This window comes from Aethalodelphis obliquidens, unplaced genomic scaffold (assembly GCF_003676395.1).
Source record: "Aethalodelphis obliquidens isolate GAN/ISIS:26980383/991018 unplaced genomic scaffold, ASM367639v1 scaffold63, whole genome shotgun sequence".
Classification (NCBI taxonomy): domain Eukaryota; kingdom Metazoa; phylum Chordata; class Mammalia; order Artiodactyla; family Delphinidae; genus Aethalodelphis; species Aethalodelphis obliquidens.
In genome coordinates this window covers 1,462,650-1,478,279 of record NW_020838007.1, presented here as the reverse complement: position 1 = coordinate 1,478,279, position 15,630 = coordinate 1,462,650, and the positions used below count along the sequence as shown (strand labels likewise).

General features: G+C 44.6%; 1 long non-coding RNA gene across 1 annotated transcript; it reads left to right on the top strand.

The window, feature by feature from the left end:
* Nucleotides 1-134: 134 nt before the first annotated feature.
* On the top strand, nt 135-2,960 carry LOC113610528 (uncharacterized). Its single transcript, XR_003429117.1, has 2 exons — nt 135-303; nt 2,873-2,960. It is a non-coding gene; the product is annotated as an uncharacterized LOC113610528 (long non-coding RNA).
* The last annotated feature ends 12,670 nt before the right edge of the window (nt 2,961-15,630 follow it).

Here is a 15,630-nt window from a genome sequence, read left to right as displayed (position 1 = left end):
GACGCGGGAGAAGCGGCCAGCCACCTCCCCCTCCGCTCAGCGCCCTCCGTCTGCGCACGCGCGGGCGCCGGCTCCCAGCGGCCGCCGGGGCCTCCCGGTGATGTCACGCGGCGCGGCCAATCGGGAGCGCGGGCATGCGGGACGGGCGTGCGCCGCTCGTGCGCGCCCCCGCGCGCCCTCCCAGGCAGCTGGGGGGCGCTGCCTGGAAGCGGCTGGGGCTGGGCGCGCGCGGCGCTTCCAGAACCCGCTCTGGGAACAAAGCGGGAAGCGCAGGCTGGGTTCGGCCGGGGGCGCGGCCCCTAGGTGAGCTGACGGGCGCGATGGGCCCCGCGGGGCCGGGGTGACCGCAGCGGGACGGCCAGGTTAAGGGGTTGCGGAGCCGACCGTTGCTTACGCTCAGGTGGTGCCGGGCAGGTGCGAACGCTGTCGGGCATAGCCCCCCGGGACCCTGGAGCCCGGCCGCCCCCACCCGCACTGGACAGTCAGTTTAAGGGAGCAGGGTCTGGTCTGCCTCGCCTCGTTCAGCTCTGGGCCTGGCGAGCCGTCCCACCCTGAGCTGATTCTCAAATCTTGGTGGAATGAATGACTGTTGAGGTAAACCTGCAGCCCGGAACCGGACAGAGGAGAAACAGTGTCCGGAAAGGGAGACGCTGGCAGCACGAGCCCATTCTTAGACCCCTGGTCATCGGACTCTCATTGTGGCCCTTCGCACTCCGGGGTTGAGCCTGGCCTACATTGTAGGGTGATGGGTGATGTCTGTTCCGGTGTAAACTCCGGGGGAAGTGTCACGGTCTAGTGCATTTTGTGACTCAGCAAAGCAGGTTTTCAGCTTCCCCCCGCAAAGTTTCGTGTTGTATTAATTTCGAGCACAATTTGAATAGCTCAGAATTTGGAGGTGAAGGCTTGGGTTGCAATCCTAGCTCAACTGACTAGCTGACTGAATCGTTCCATGTCTTATATATATATTTTTCATTTTCTAATGTATTTCATTTATCTTCCAGTTTTATAGAGATATAATTGACATACAGCACTGTTTATGGTGTACAGCATAATGATTTGATTTATGTACATCATAAAATAATTGTAACAAGTAAACATATAGATACAAAATTAAGAAATAGAAAAAATATTTAGTGAGCATCTCATAGATCCAAAATTAAACCTCAGAGAGGTTAAGTGGCTTGCTTACATAAGTTATTGTAAGTTACATAATTTGCAAGAGGCACAGCTGGCACTTTTTTAAAATTTTATTTATTTATTTATTTTTGGCTGTGTTGGGTCTTTGTTGCCGTGCGCGGGCTTTCTCTAGTTGCAGCGAGCTGGGCTACTCTTTGTTGTGGTGTGGCTACTCTTTGTTGCGATGTGTGGGCTTCTCATTGTGGTGGCTTCTCTTGTTGTGGAGCAGGGGCTCTAGGCGTGAGGGCTTCAGGAGTTGTGGCACGCAGGCTCAGTAGTTGCGGCTCGCAGGCTCCAGAGCGCGGGCTCAGTAGTTGTGGCGCACGGGCTTAGTTGCTCCGCAGCATGTGGGATCTTCCCTGACCAGAGCTCGAACCCATGTCCCCTGCATTGGCAGGCAGATTCTTAACCACTGTGCCACCAGGGAAGTCCCACAGCTAGCACTCTTAATCCAGGTCTTTTGACTCAAAGTCAAGGGCTCATTTCACTGTTACACAGTTATTGCCTATAATTTAGTCCACTTTCCTTGTTTTGGTTATAGGGAAACTGAGGCCCTCTAAAGTAAATTCTAGCACCAGATAGGAATGTCAATCTTGGAGTAGGGTGGAGGGGTTGGATTTCACATACCGCCACCATTCTGCTGCCAGAGTGCCACGCTCCCCTCTTTAAAAATTCCTCCTGGGGTCTCCCCTGGTGGCGCAGTGGTTGAGAGTCCGCCTGCCAATGCAGGGCACGCGGGTTTGTGCCCCGGTCTGTGAAGATCCCACATGCCGCGGAGCGGCTGGGCCCGTGAGCCGCAACTACTGAGCCTGCGCTCTAGAGCCCGTGAGCCACAAATACTGAGCCTGCATGCCACAACTACTGAAGCCCATGCGCCTAGAGCCTGTGTTCCGCAACAAAGAGAAGCCACCACAATGAGAAGCCCGCACACCGCAGCAAAGAGTAGACACCGCTTGCCGCAACTAGAGAAAGCCCGTGCACAGCAGCAAAGACGCAATGTAGCCAAAAATAAATTTAAAAAATAAAAATAAATAAATTTATTTAAAAAAAATAAAAGAAGAATCCACCTGCCAGTGCAGGGGACACGGGTTCAAGCCCTGGTCTGGGAAGATCCCACATGCTGCGGAGCAGCTAAGCCCATGCGCCACAACTACTGAGCCTGCACTCTAGGGCCCGCGGGCCACAACTACTGAAGCCTGCGTGCCTAGAGGCTGTGCTGCACAAGAGAAGCCACCGCCATGAGAAGACTGCATACTGCAATGTTGTAGTTGTAGCCCCTGCTCACCACAACTAGAGAAAGCCCGCGTGCAGCAATGAAGACCCAACGCAGCCAAAAAAAAAAAAAAAGTGCAGTGGGGAATAGGGTGTGGATTGGATCAAGGTGAAACAAGAATGGCTTTTTTTTTTTTTGGCTGCACCCCCTGGCATGTAGGATCTTAGTTCCCCAACCAAGGATCTAACCCATGCCCCCCACAATGGAAGTGCGGAGTTGTAACCCCTGGGCCACCAGGGAAGTCCCAAGAATGGCCTTGTTGATAATTGTTGAAGTTGGAGACCTGATGTGCTTGTGGGGGGGGGGTTGTGTTAATTATATTATTCTACTTTCGTATATGTTTGAAATTTTTCACAGTAAAAAAATTAAGTACTTTAATTTTCCTTAGCACACCTGAGACAAGCTTAAAATTTTTTTTTCCAGAAAACGTTCTAGATGCTAAGAGATAACAAAATGGAAATGAATGGACAAGCAACAAGGAAGCATTAAAAAAAAACGGCTAAAGCATAAAGATTTGTGATTCTGCCTTAGCTTGCTCATTCCCAGGGTTTCCAGATGTCATTATACTTACACTTGTATTCTAAGATATTTATGGTTTAGATTCAAAGGACTGACAAGGCTTTTTGAGCAACTTGCCAGGATTCCTGACTTCCTATCCCCGAGGCCGCCTCTGAACTGAGGACACAACCTTGGGACCCGCCATTGACTTTTTATTCTCCCCTATCTGCGCAGGTCCAACCCTGCGGGTGATGGTTAAGGCCAGGCCAACTTCCTAGATTGCTGCCTTACTGAGGACCCAGAAGAACAAGCATCTGTCTCTCCCTCCTGCCCTGGGTTCTTTCCTAGCAATGATGCTGAGGGTAGAAGAGGTGTGACTGTGTAGGGGGAGAAGCAGGAAGTGTGTTTACCACACTGACTTGATAAGGTCAGCGGTTCTCAGGTGCGCTCTCCACGAGGCCTGGTTGACCTGTTTCTACTGCATTAATTAGACTTGTCCTTGGAGACCTTTCGCTCCGTGCAGTAAACTTTCCCTCTGGCTCTGCAGTTCTCAGTTACTACTTCCCCATGTTTCATATATATTTCCAAGCTTATCTCCCTAAAACAAAAAAAGAGCTTATTGATTATTTTCTTTTTCTTCCCCTCCTATTAGTTTGCTTCTGCAATACTAATAAAATAGTGTTCACATCCCCATTATAATTTTCCATGCCACACTATTTATTTATTTATTTTTATTTATTTGGCTGTGCCAGGTCTTAGTTGCGGCACGTGGGATCTTCATTGTGGTGTGTGGGATCTAGTTCCCCGACCAGGGATCAAACCCAGGCTCCCTGTATTGGGAGCACAGAGTCTTAACCATTGGACCACCAGGGAAGTCCCATGCTACACTATTTAAAATATCAACTTACTAATCACTTCTTTCTGAGGGTGACATCTCTGAACGAGGCTTGGCTGCCATATCCGGAAGCTCTACGGACCCCTCTAGAAAACACTGGCCAACGTTACTCCAGTGTTTTAAAGTGTGGTCATGGTCCCCCTGGCATTTTCTAATTTAGTTTTAATTGCTCTACCACCTCTTTTATAAAATGTCTACTTTCATGTCACTTGAGCTAGAAGGCAGATTTTCTTGTTTCCTCTGGATTTCAGAGCATTCTGGAGTGCCTTTAGTGAAATTCACTCAGGGGAACACTGATTCCCCTCTCACACTTATCTCGAAGAAGTCAGTTCTGTGCAACCCTTTAGTCCCGGGCAGGGGGGGCGGGTCACCAAATTTTTCTGTAAAGGTCCAGATAGTAAATATTTTAGGCTTTACAGGACAAGAGGAAAATCAAGAAATATGTAATCCTGCTCCAGTCTCCTGCTTCTCCTCACTGGCTCCTGTAGAAAATCCTCTAAAACAGGAGCATCTTAATACCTCACAGTATTTGCACCACCTGTTTTACCTATCTGGAATGTTCTTTTGTCTAATGACAAAAAATTTTTTCTACAATTTCTTTGAAAATGAAATTCAAAATATCATAGTAATTGAGTGTAACTTTTTTATAATCCAGGTATACTGATGAGAATAATGGAATTCTTTTGAGATAATATTTTGCTTAATTGGGTTTCAAAATCCGTGACCCTGTCATCAAATATTGAGCTGTCAATGCTGAGCTGTAATGAGACTTTGTATATTTCATCTTTGAAAACGTCTCTCAGCCAGATGGTACTGCCAATGCTGCATGATTTTAATTGAGCATATTCATTGTGGGATGGCATGTATAGAATTATCTTAGATTCTTCTCTGGATATTTGCCTTTTAGCTTGTTTTTACATTGCAGATTAATCCTCTTCAGTTGAAGGTTGGGTGGAAACTCCTCAATTGCCCAATTAAATAGATTTTGAAATATGGAAATTTCCATTGCACTTGGCATCAAGTTCTGAAAAATTCTGCTGGAACTGTAGTTGGAGCTCAGGAAATATATCTGCTGCAAATTTGTGTGAGAATGAGATCTTGCTTCTTGTTTTAACTTTTGACAGCACAGGAAGTGTATAAAGCAGCTTAACATTCCTTGTGATTCAAAACAACATTAGTTATTGTCAACATGACTGCCGCAGTATACATTTCACATATAAGCACTGTTTTTCCCTGTCATCTTATTTTATTTTACTTTTTGTTTTTTGGCCTCACTACATGGCTTATGGGATTTCCTGAACCAGGGATTGTGAGCCTTGGCCCTCAGCAGTGAGCGTGCAGAGTCCTAACCACTGGACTGCCAGGGAATTCCCATGCCCTGTCATTTTAGTTTGAATTCACTGAGAAACATTATCAAGTCTGTAGCAAAAACTAATTTCCAAGGCCATTAATTATTCAGTGATAATGGTTTAGAATGGTGCTCTGTTGTGAAAAATTTCAGCCTTGGCTCTGAACTGAAAAAAACTGCAATAAAACTTGACCACTGCTAAGCCATCAAACTGCTATGTGGTGGGGCAATTCAGGCTATTCAGCTTCTAATTCTAACAAAAATTCACAGATCTGATGATGGATTAAAAACAACAGCAAAGGAAGTTTGCTGTGGGTAACTCTAGTTCAATAACACATGAATCAAATATGTTCTGCAAATTAGCTCCTGATGAGTAATTTGAGTACAATGAATAACCATAGGCTCTAAACACCTTACATTTTCTAGAGCTTTATAAATTTGTCCAAGTAGGCCTCTTTCTGCTTCACACATTTTTATCTCCAGCAAACTTAACACATCTTAGCAGATTTCCCCTTCAGGTTGTGTCTAATTAGTGATTTCTCATCTTTTCTGAAAATATTCTTGCCACTAGTTGTTCTGTGCAGACTCTTCAAAGAGACTTATTCTTTTTCTCTTTTAAAGATTTTTCTTGATGTGGACCATTTTTTAAGAAGTCTTTATTGAATTTGTTACAATACTGCTTTTGTTTTTTTTATGTTTTGGTTTTTGGGCTGCGAGGCATGTGGGATCTCAGTTCCCTGACCAGGGATCAAATCCACACCCCCTGAATTGGAAGGTGAAGTCTTAACCACTGGGCCACCAGGGAAGTCCCAAAGAGGCTTATATTCTTTGGTGACATCAAACTCAGCAGTGACACCTCAAATAAAAGCAACTGGACAGTATTGGTGACATCTATCAACTCATTGATAATCAAGGAAAATCACTCACAATAATTTGTCCTGTTTTTTGTTTTTGTTTTGCTGCACCAAGCAGCTTGTGGGACCTTAGTTCCCCTACGAGGGATCGGGCCAACGGCAGTGAAAGCGCCAAGTCCTAACCACTGGACCGCCAAGGAATTCCCTATCCTGTTCTCTAATTGACCATTGATGGTGTTCCCAATATCCTCAAGTCTTTGAGCAACTTTCTCACTGAATGTCTAAAGCAAGTTTATTTTATCTGGATACCTTTCTTTGGCTGCTAAAATCAACACAATTCAATTAACTTAGCATCAGTTAAGTGGCTCTCTCTGGCTAACAAATCAGACACTTGGAAACCCACTTTGGTGGCAACCTCATTTTCATTTTTTATTTTTGTGAAGAAATTCCAGTGAGATATTCCATCTGAAATTTTCTATTTTTTTCTAACTGTTGGTTTCCTCTGAGTTGGGAATACAATGATGACTGCTTTAGTCTAACTTGTTGTGTATTGCATTCTTTTAGCACAGGTGGAGTGTCATTGCATCATCAACCCAATGTTTTGCTGTCGACTTCAATAACAAAATAATCTACACTCCACTTTACCTTAAAATTGTGATATTCAAAGTCTGATTTTCTTCTTTTGACCATGGATGTGCACTGGCAATAAAAAAATAAGATGCTGTGAGACAGTGATAACGTGGCATTCAAAACGCTGTTGAGTCATCACTGCAGAGGATGAGAGCAGCTCACCCAGCCTCTGTCACATTGCTCAGATCTGCCATTGCAGTGCAAAAGCAGCCACAGACGACATGTGGCTTTATTCCAATGGATGTGAGAGTAGCTTTTTTTTTTTCTGGAAATTTTATTTTATTTAAAAATTTTTATTGGAATATAGTTGATTTACAATGTTGTGTTAGTTTCAGCTGTACAGCAAAGTGAATCAGTTATACGTGTACATATATCCACTGTTTTTTAGATTCTTTTCCCATATAGGTCATTACAGAGTATTGAGTAGAGTTCCCTGTGCTGTACTGCTATACAGTAGGTCCTTGTTGTTTGTTTTATATATAGTAGTGTATATATGTCAATCTCCATCTCCCAACTTATCCCTCCCCCCCTTACCCCCTGGTAACCACAAGTTTGTTTCTACATCTGTGACTCTACTTCTGTTTTGTAAATAAGTTCATTTGTACCCTTTTTTTTAGGTTCCTCATATAATAAATTCCTCATATTTGTCTTTGACTTAACTTGGTATGATAATCTCTAGGTCCATCCATGTTACTGCAAATGGCATTATTTTTAAATTTTTTATGACTAATATTCCATTGTATATATGTACCACATCTTTATCCATTTTTTATGACTAATATTCCATTGTATATATGTACCACATCTTTATCCATTTATCTGTCGATGGACATTTAGGTTGCTTCCATGTCCTGGCTATTGTAAATAGTGCTGCAATGAACATTGGGGTGCATGTATCTTTTCAAATTATGGTTCTCTCCAGGTATATGCCTAGGAGTGGCATTGCTGGGTCATATGGTAGTTCTTTTTGTTTTTCTTTTTTTTTTTGGCTGCACAGCGTGGCATGTGGGATCTTAGTTCCCTGACCAGGGATTGAAACTTTGCCCTCTGCAGTGGAAGCACAGAGTCTTAACCACTGGACCACCAGGGAAGTCCCTGTTTGTAGATTTTTTTTGATGATGATCGTTCTAACTGGTATGAGGTGATACCTCATTGTAGTTTTGATTTGCATTTCTCAATTAGTGATGTTGATCATCTTTCCATGTGCTTTTTGGCCATCTGTAAGTGTAGCTTTGTCCACAAAAACTTTACTTATGGGCCCTGAAATTTGAATTTCACATACTTTTGTTGTGTCATGAAATATCCTTCTTTTGATTTTTCTTCTCCAACCGTGTAAAGACGTAAAACTATTCTTTGCTCACAAGCCACACAAAAACAGTCAGTGGGCTGGATTTGGCCCATGGATTTGCCATCTTTAGACCAAAAATCTTCCATATTGAATGTGTACCTTTTGTCCTGCTCCCAGTATGACCCAGGATTTCTAATAGATATTCTCTTCCCTGAAACAGACCCCTGGTTTCAACCACACACCCCTGATAAATACATTCAGTACTGGTTTGCTTCTTACTCCATCTCTATGTCTGGTCAGTTCTCTGTTTCACAGTATTTATCCCCAGATAGCCTGGCACATGATTCCTTGTTACATCCACAGCACCATCAACACTCATCCCAGACGGAGCTCCCTCATCCAGGTATAGGATTACATCCACAAGGACTGACTTGAGCTACCAGAGTTAGGTTCTAGAATACAGAGCACGGGCCAAATATTACCCACACCTGCAACACAAAACTACTTATCTAATCCCTTGTTCCATCTGAGACTGAGGCAAAAAGCAGCGATTCTTAACTCTTGCTAACATTTCATCACCTGGGTGGCATAAAATGAAAAGCTCAGGCCTCATCTCAAGAGACTAATTTAATTGAATTGACATGGGGAGACCTGATTACTGTATTTTAAAAAATATGTAATGCATTCATATGTTTCAAATACAAAAATGATACAAATGATATTCATTGAGAAGTCTTATTCCCACCCCATCTATCTTGGAGGTCCCTGTGTTTTACCATTAAAAAAAAAATTTACTTATTAAGGCCACCCCGGGTCTTAGTTGTGGCATGCGGGATCTTTATTGTGGCACATGGGATCTTTAGTTGTGGCATGCAGACTTAGTTGCAGCACACATGTGGGATCTAGTTCCCTGACCAGGGATTGAACCAGGACCCCCTGCACTGGGAGCATGGAATCTTACCCACTGGACCACTAGGGAAGTCCCTGTTTTACCATTTTTATTTGCCTCTTGTGTATTATACAAGTGTTTCTTTATGCAAGTAAAAAGAAGAATATTTTTATTTTCCCCCATTCTTACACTAAAGGAAACATTTTATCCACTCTTCTGGATCTGGCTTTAAAAAAAATCTAATGAGATATCCTGGAAATATTTCCATATGAGTATGTAGAGAACTTTTTGTTTGTTTGTTTTTACATTTGCATGCTATTCCATTGTGAAGATATGCCGTAGTTTATGTAACCAGCCTCCACAGACAGATATTCAAATTATTTCCAAACTTTTGTTGTTACAAACAATGTCACAATGTATAACTGTATTTGTATGCCTGTAATTTCACATGTATACAGGTGTCTTAATCTGTTTGGGCTGTTAAACTACCATAGACTGGGTGGCTTATAAACAGAAATTCAATTCTCATAGTTCTGGAAGCTGGGAAGTCAAGGATCAAGGTGCTGGCAGATTCGGTGTCCGGTGAGGGCCCACTTCCTGGTTCCTGTGTCCTCACATGGTGGAAGGGGCAAGGGAGCTCTCTGGGGTCTCTTTGGTAAGGGCACTAATTCCATTCATGAGGGCTCCACCCTCATGACCTAATCACCTCCCAAAGACCCCACTTCCAAATACCATCATCATATTGGGGATTAGGTTTCAACTTATGCATTTTGGGGGGACACAAACATTCAGTCTATAAGAGCAGGTCTTTCTGTGAATGAATTCCCAGAAATGGGACTGCAGATTAAAGGATATATGCACATCCACAGATATGGTCAAATTGCCCTCTGTAACACATTGTTTTGTCCTTCAGCAGTAACAGAAGAGAACACCTGTTTCCCCACAGCTTCATCAACAGTGTGTGTCAGACCAGGCTGGGTGTATGCAACAGTGGCTTCATACAAGAAAGGTTTATTTCTGACTTAGTCATAGACAGGGCATGTTCCTCTGAGCACCGACTCAGCAATCCACGCTGGTGGAAGCACCACGGTCCCGAGGCTATACCAAGCACAACACTTGAACTTCTCACTATTGTTGAATTGGGGAGCAGAACTGGAGAGTCTCTTTAGCTGAATAGCACCAGCTATTAAATGTTTCATCCCAGAGGAAGTAGCTTAATTCTGCTTGCATTTTACGGACGAGGATGAGTCACATGACAAGCCTAAATGAAGAGAGAGCAGGAATTGCATTCTCTTCATATTCTCAGAAGTAGAGGAGAACCGGATATTGGTGTAATTATATGTCCAACTTTCAGATTCTTGCAACCTGATAGATGGAAAAAATGTTCAGAGTAGTTTAATTTTGCATTTCTCTTATTAGGAGTGAGGTTGAGAATCTTTTCATATGTCAGAATTTTCTGAAGCCCCTAGCTAATTCTAATGTGCAGCCTGATTTGTACTTCCTGGAGATTTCGTGCTCAGTTTTGACTTTCCATCTGAGAGAAATACCTTTTCCCTTCCACAATGACTAGGACAATGGTGATTGACTTGTCCTGCAGCTGAAACCCTGCCTTTTAAGTAATAGTAGTAGTTTGATTCTCATTCTAAGATAACTTTCAATCTACAATATAGCATTTATGCCATACTTAGGTCCCATTATTACGGGAGGCAGGGTGGCCATTCTGTAATAGTGAGAGCCAGAACTAGAGATTTTTGCCTGAAAAAAACTAGGACTCTGGCTTACCTGCTGCGAGAGTCTTGCATCACATCCTGGGATTACCACCTCTATTTGAGGGACAAAGTTTCTTAAAATAGCTTTTCCTTGTGCTCTCATCTCTATATGGGAACATCCTTTTATTTTTTAATTTTATTTGAAGTTTTTTTTATTATTATTTTTTGGCCGCACCTCGAGGCTTGTATGTGGGATTTTAGTTCCCCAACCAGGGATTGAACCTGGGCCCTTGGCAGTGAGAGTGCAGAGTCCTAACCAGTGGACTGCCAGGGAATTCCCAGGGAACATCCTTTTAATGATGTAGGCGGTGGACAGAGAACTTCAATCCCTTTCCTCACACAAAATGAAACCTTCAAAAGCTAGCCTGGGGCTTCTTTGGTGGCGCAGTGGTTGAGAGTCCGCCTGCTGATGCAGGGGACACGGGTTCACACCCTGGTCCGGGAAGATCCCACATGCCGCGGAGCGGCTGGGCCCGTGAGCCATGGCCGCTGAGCCTGCGCGTCTGGAGCCTGTGCGCATGAACCCTTTTTTTTCCTACTCAGGTCCCTCTTTACACATTTCAGTTTCCTACCCATCATAATAGCAGTTCCTCTGAACATCTTGGCTTCTGAAAATGAAGACTTCGTTTTTGTTTAACCCCCCAGATCACCTAGGATCCTCTTAATTCCCAGTGCAAATCCTATTAAAAAGCAGTGATGACTCAGCTTGGGGTTCAACCCTCCTGCGATTAGGCAATCAGATGGCTCCATTCCTGCAGCTCTAGAATGACTCAGTGACCTTAGGAGAATTTACTTACCATGGACCCATGATATAACCATCTTTCCTAGGTCAGCTTTCTGCTGTGATGATTAGAAACCCTAATTCAAAATAGTCAAAGCAGTAAGGGTATCTGTCATTCCCCATAACACAAGGGCTGTAGTCAGGCAGCTCAAGAACCAGGATGTCCAGACCCTGGGTCTGCTTCTCTGATTTTCTTTCTTCTTTTTCTTAAAATAAATTTATTTATTTATCTATTTTTGACTGCGTTGGGTCTTCATTGCTGCACGCGGGCTTTCTCTGGTTGCAGAGAGCAGGGGCTACTCTTTGTTGCAGTGCACGGGCTTCTCATTGCGGTGGCTTCTTGTTGTGGAGCATGGGCTCTAGGTGCAGCAGGCTTCAGTATTTGTGGCACATGGGCTCAGTAGTTGTGGCTCATGGGCTTAGTTGCTCTGCAGCATGTGGGATCTTCCCAGACCAGGGCTCGAACCCATGTCCTCTGCATTGGCAGGCGGATTCTTGACCACTGTGCCACCAGGGAAGTCCTCCTCTGATTTTCTTGGTCTAAATACCTTCAGATTTTGGCTTCATCCTCTGGCTGGCGGCTAGGTGGCTGCAATTACCCCAGGCCTCACCCAATCCAGTCATGACGAGGCCCAGTGGAGGAAGGACTGTTGTTCCTTTGTATCCCTTTTTAAGAGCAAAGAGCACTTCCTTCTGGAAACCTCCAGAGAGATTCCCCTTCCCATCCCTGACCCATGACCCATTGGGTCACATTCTTATTCTTAAAGCGACCGGGCAAGAGTGGCCACCCTTGCCTGACTTGCACTGAACAAGACTGGGGCTTTGGCATCAGGAAGAAGAAAAATGACTTCTGGGTAGATATTCAAGAAAACCAGACTAAAACTGCCCCTTACCGGAATTCAGGAAAGAAGCCCTTTCTAAGATCCTGAGATAATGGACTTTTAGGGGGTGAATACACTTGGCCCATGTGTGCTGAGCATCTTCTGGGAGCTGGGGGGGTGCAAAGGTGAAAACCACACAGCCCTGCCTGGTGGTGCTCAGTCTACAGAGGACTAAGCACCAAGAGATCTTCTGATTTTAACCTGGCTTCTCCAACAGCCTTCCTGCAGGGAGGGAATGGGCTTTGCAGTGGTAGTGAGAATTTCACTCCCCCTCCCCAGTTTAACTGAGGCATAATTGACACATAACCTTGTAATAGTTTCAGGTGTACAACATGTTTCAATATATGTATATATAGTGAAATGATCACCGTGATAAATTTTTAAAATTTATTTTTACTTATTTATTTTTATTGGCATGTAATTGCTTTACAATGTTGTGTTAGTTTCTGTTGTACAATGAAGTGAATCAGCTATATGTATACCTATATCCCCTCCCTCCTGGACCTCCCTCCACCCGCCCCATCCCACCTATCTAGGTCATCACAGAGCACCGAGCTGAGCTCCCTTCATCATGATAAATTTGGTTAACAGACATCACCACATATGTTTCAATTTTCTTTCTAATTTCTTTATCCCCTACTCCCAATTATCCCTCTCCCCCCATTTTTTTCTTGTGATGAGAACTTTTAAGATTTATACTCTCAGCAAATTTCAAGTATGCAGTATACAAATACACAATCCAGTGTTGTTAAGTACAGTTGCCATGCTGCCCATTACATCCCTAGAACTTATTTATAACTGGAAGTTTGTGCCTTATGACTACCTTCACCCATTTCACCCACCCCCATTCCCCACCTCTGCCAGCCACTACCCTGCTCTCTGTTTTTATTTTATTTTGTTATTTATTTATTTGTTTTGGCTCCGCCACGTGACTTGCAAGATCTTAGTTCCCTGACGAGGGATCGACTGTGCCCCGTGCAGTGGAAGCACTGAGTTCTAAACACTGGACCGCCAGGGAAGAACCTGTTTTTGTTTTTTTTTAGATTCTACATATAAATGAGATCATACAGTATTTGTCTTTCTCTGTCCGACTTATTTTACTTAGCATAATGCCTTCACGTTCCATCCATTTTATTGTAAATGGCAGGGTTTCCTTATTTTTTATGGGTGAATAATATTCGGGTGTGTGTGTATCTCGTATCTTCTTTTTCCATTCATCTGTCGATGGATATTTAGGTTGCTTCCACATCTTGGCTATTGTAAATAGTGCTGCAGTGAACATTGGGGTTCAGATACCTTTTCAAGATAGTGATTTCGTTTCCTTTGGATAAATACCCAGAAGTGGAATTGCCGGATCATATGATAGTTCTATTTTTAACTTTTTTAGGAACCTCCACACTGTTTTCCACAGTGGCTGCACCAGTTCACATTCCCACCAACCACGCACAGGGGTCTCCCCTTTTCTCCACATCCTCACCAACACTTTTTATTTGTTGTCTTTTTTTTTTTTTTTTTTGCGGTACGCGGGCCTCTCACTGTTGTGGCCTCTCCCGTTGCGGAGCACAGGTTCCGGACGTGGAGGCTCAGCGGCCATGGCTCATGGGCCCAGCTGCTCCGCGGCATGTGGGATCTTCCCAGACCGGGGCACGAACCCGTGTCCCCTGCATCGGCAGGCGGACTCTCAACCACTGCGCCACCAGGGAAGCCCTTATTTGTTGTCTTTTTGATGACAGCCTTTCTGACGGCTATGAGGTGATATCTCACTGTGTTTTTTATTTATTTATTTATTTTTGGCTGCACTGGGTCTTCCTTGCTGTGTGCAGGCTTTCTCTAGCTGCGTCGAGCAGGGGCTATTCTTCGTTGTGGTGCGTGGGCTTCCCATTGCGGTGGCTTCTCTTGCTGTGGAGCATGGGCCCTAGGCACGCGGTCTTCAGTAGTTGTGGCATGTGGGCTTAGTTGCTCCGTGGCATGTGGGATCTTCCCGGACCAGGGATCGAACCCGTGTCCCCTGCATTGGCAGGTGGATTCTTAACCACTGTGCCACCAGGGAAGCCCCTCACCAGCACTTTTTATGTTTTCTTTTTGATGACAGCCTTTCTGACAGGTGTGAGGTGATAGCTCATTGTGGTTTTGACTTGCATTTCCCTGATGGCTAGTGATGTTGAGCACATTTTCACGTACCCACTGGACAAGAATTTCACTCCCCTCTGACCTTCGTTTTTTTTTAAGCCATTCATTTACAGAAACCTGCTGAGTGCTCACCCTGACCTGGGCACAAGCTCCGGAGTCCCATCGACTTTGCAGCTTACACTCCAGCTTAAATTGTTTGACAATTATATTTCTTGTTGTAAATGAGTAATTATGGCCTTCTAGCTCATTTAAAAAGTCGTTGTTGGGAATTCCCTGGTGGCCCAGTGGTTAGGACTCGGTGTTTTCACTGCTGGGGCCTGGGTTCAATCCCTGGTTGGGGAACTAAGATCCTGCAAGCCGTGGGGTGCGGCCAAAAATAAATAAATAATAAAAAATAAAATTAAATAGTCATTGTTACTTTGGTGAGTCTCTGTAAGAAACTGGCCCGCTCTGGCCTGTGGGCCTGGAACCCCCACTTGGGGCTGTGGAAGTAGTATCATGTGCTAGCTCCCCTAAAAGCACTGTTGTTGTAACCATGGTGGGAACCAGAGCAGGTTTTTTGTTTTTGTTTTTGTTTTTTGCGGTATGCGGGCCTCTCACTGTTGTGGCCTCTCCCGTTGCGGAGCACAGGCTCCAGACATGGAGGCTCAGCAGCCATGGCTCACGGGCCCAGCTGCTCCGCGGCATGTGGGATCTTCCCGGACCGGGGCACGAACCCGCGTCCCCTGCATCGGCAGGCAGACTCTCAAACACTGCGCCACCAGGGAAGCCCCAGAGCAGGTTTTTAAGTGGTGGGTTGGCATGATTAGCACCAGCCTGTCTCCAAGAACTAAAACTTCAAAGTAAAATGTTAAAACAAAGTCCATCAAACCCTAGCAGAACTTGATTTTGACTTAATTTCTAAATGGCCTGGAGGTGCCCCTGGTTTGAGGTTTGTCTCTGGCCTTTGTGGATCCAAAGCCCTAAAAGCCGCCTCTGTGGGGGAAGCAGTGTTGTGCACGTTCATGCGACTTGCTTCACTCCTGGCTCTTGGCCTACTTTCAAGTCGGGTTCTGCCTAGACTTCAGGAGAATTCTTCTGGGAGAATCCAAGGCACTAAAGTGCAAAGATCTGTGTCAGTCATCCTCTGCTCCAAGCTCCAGGGCCAGCGCCCACACTTCAGCCTGGTGATCCAATCAAGGAGCCAGACCCTCTCCCGAGGCCTCAGGCCAGAGCTCT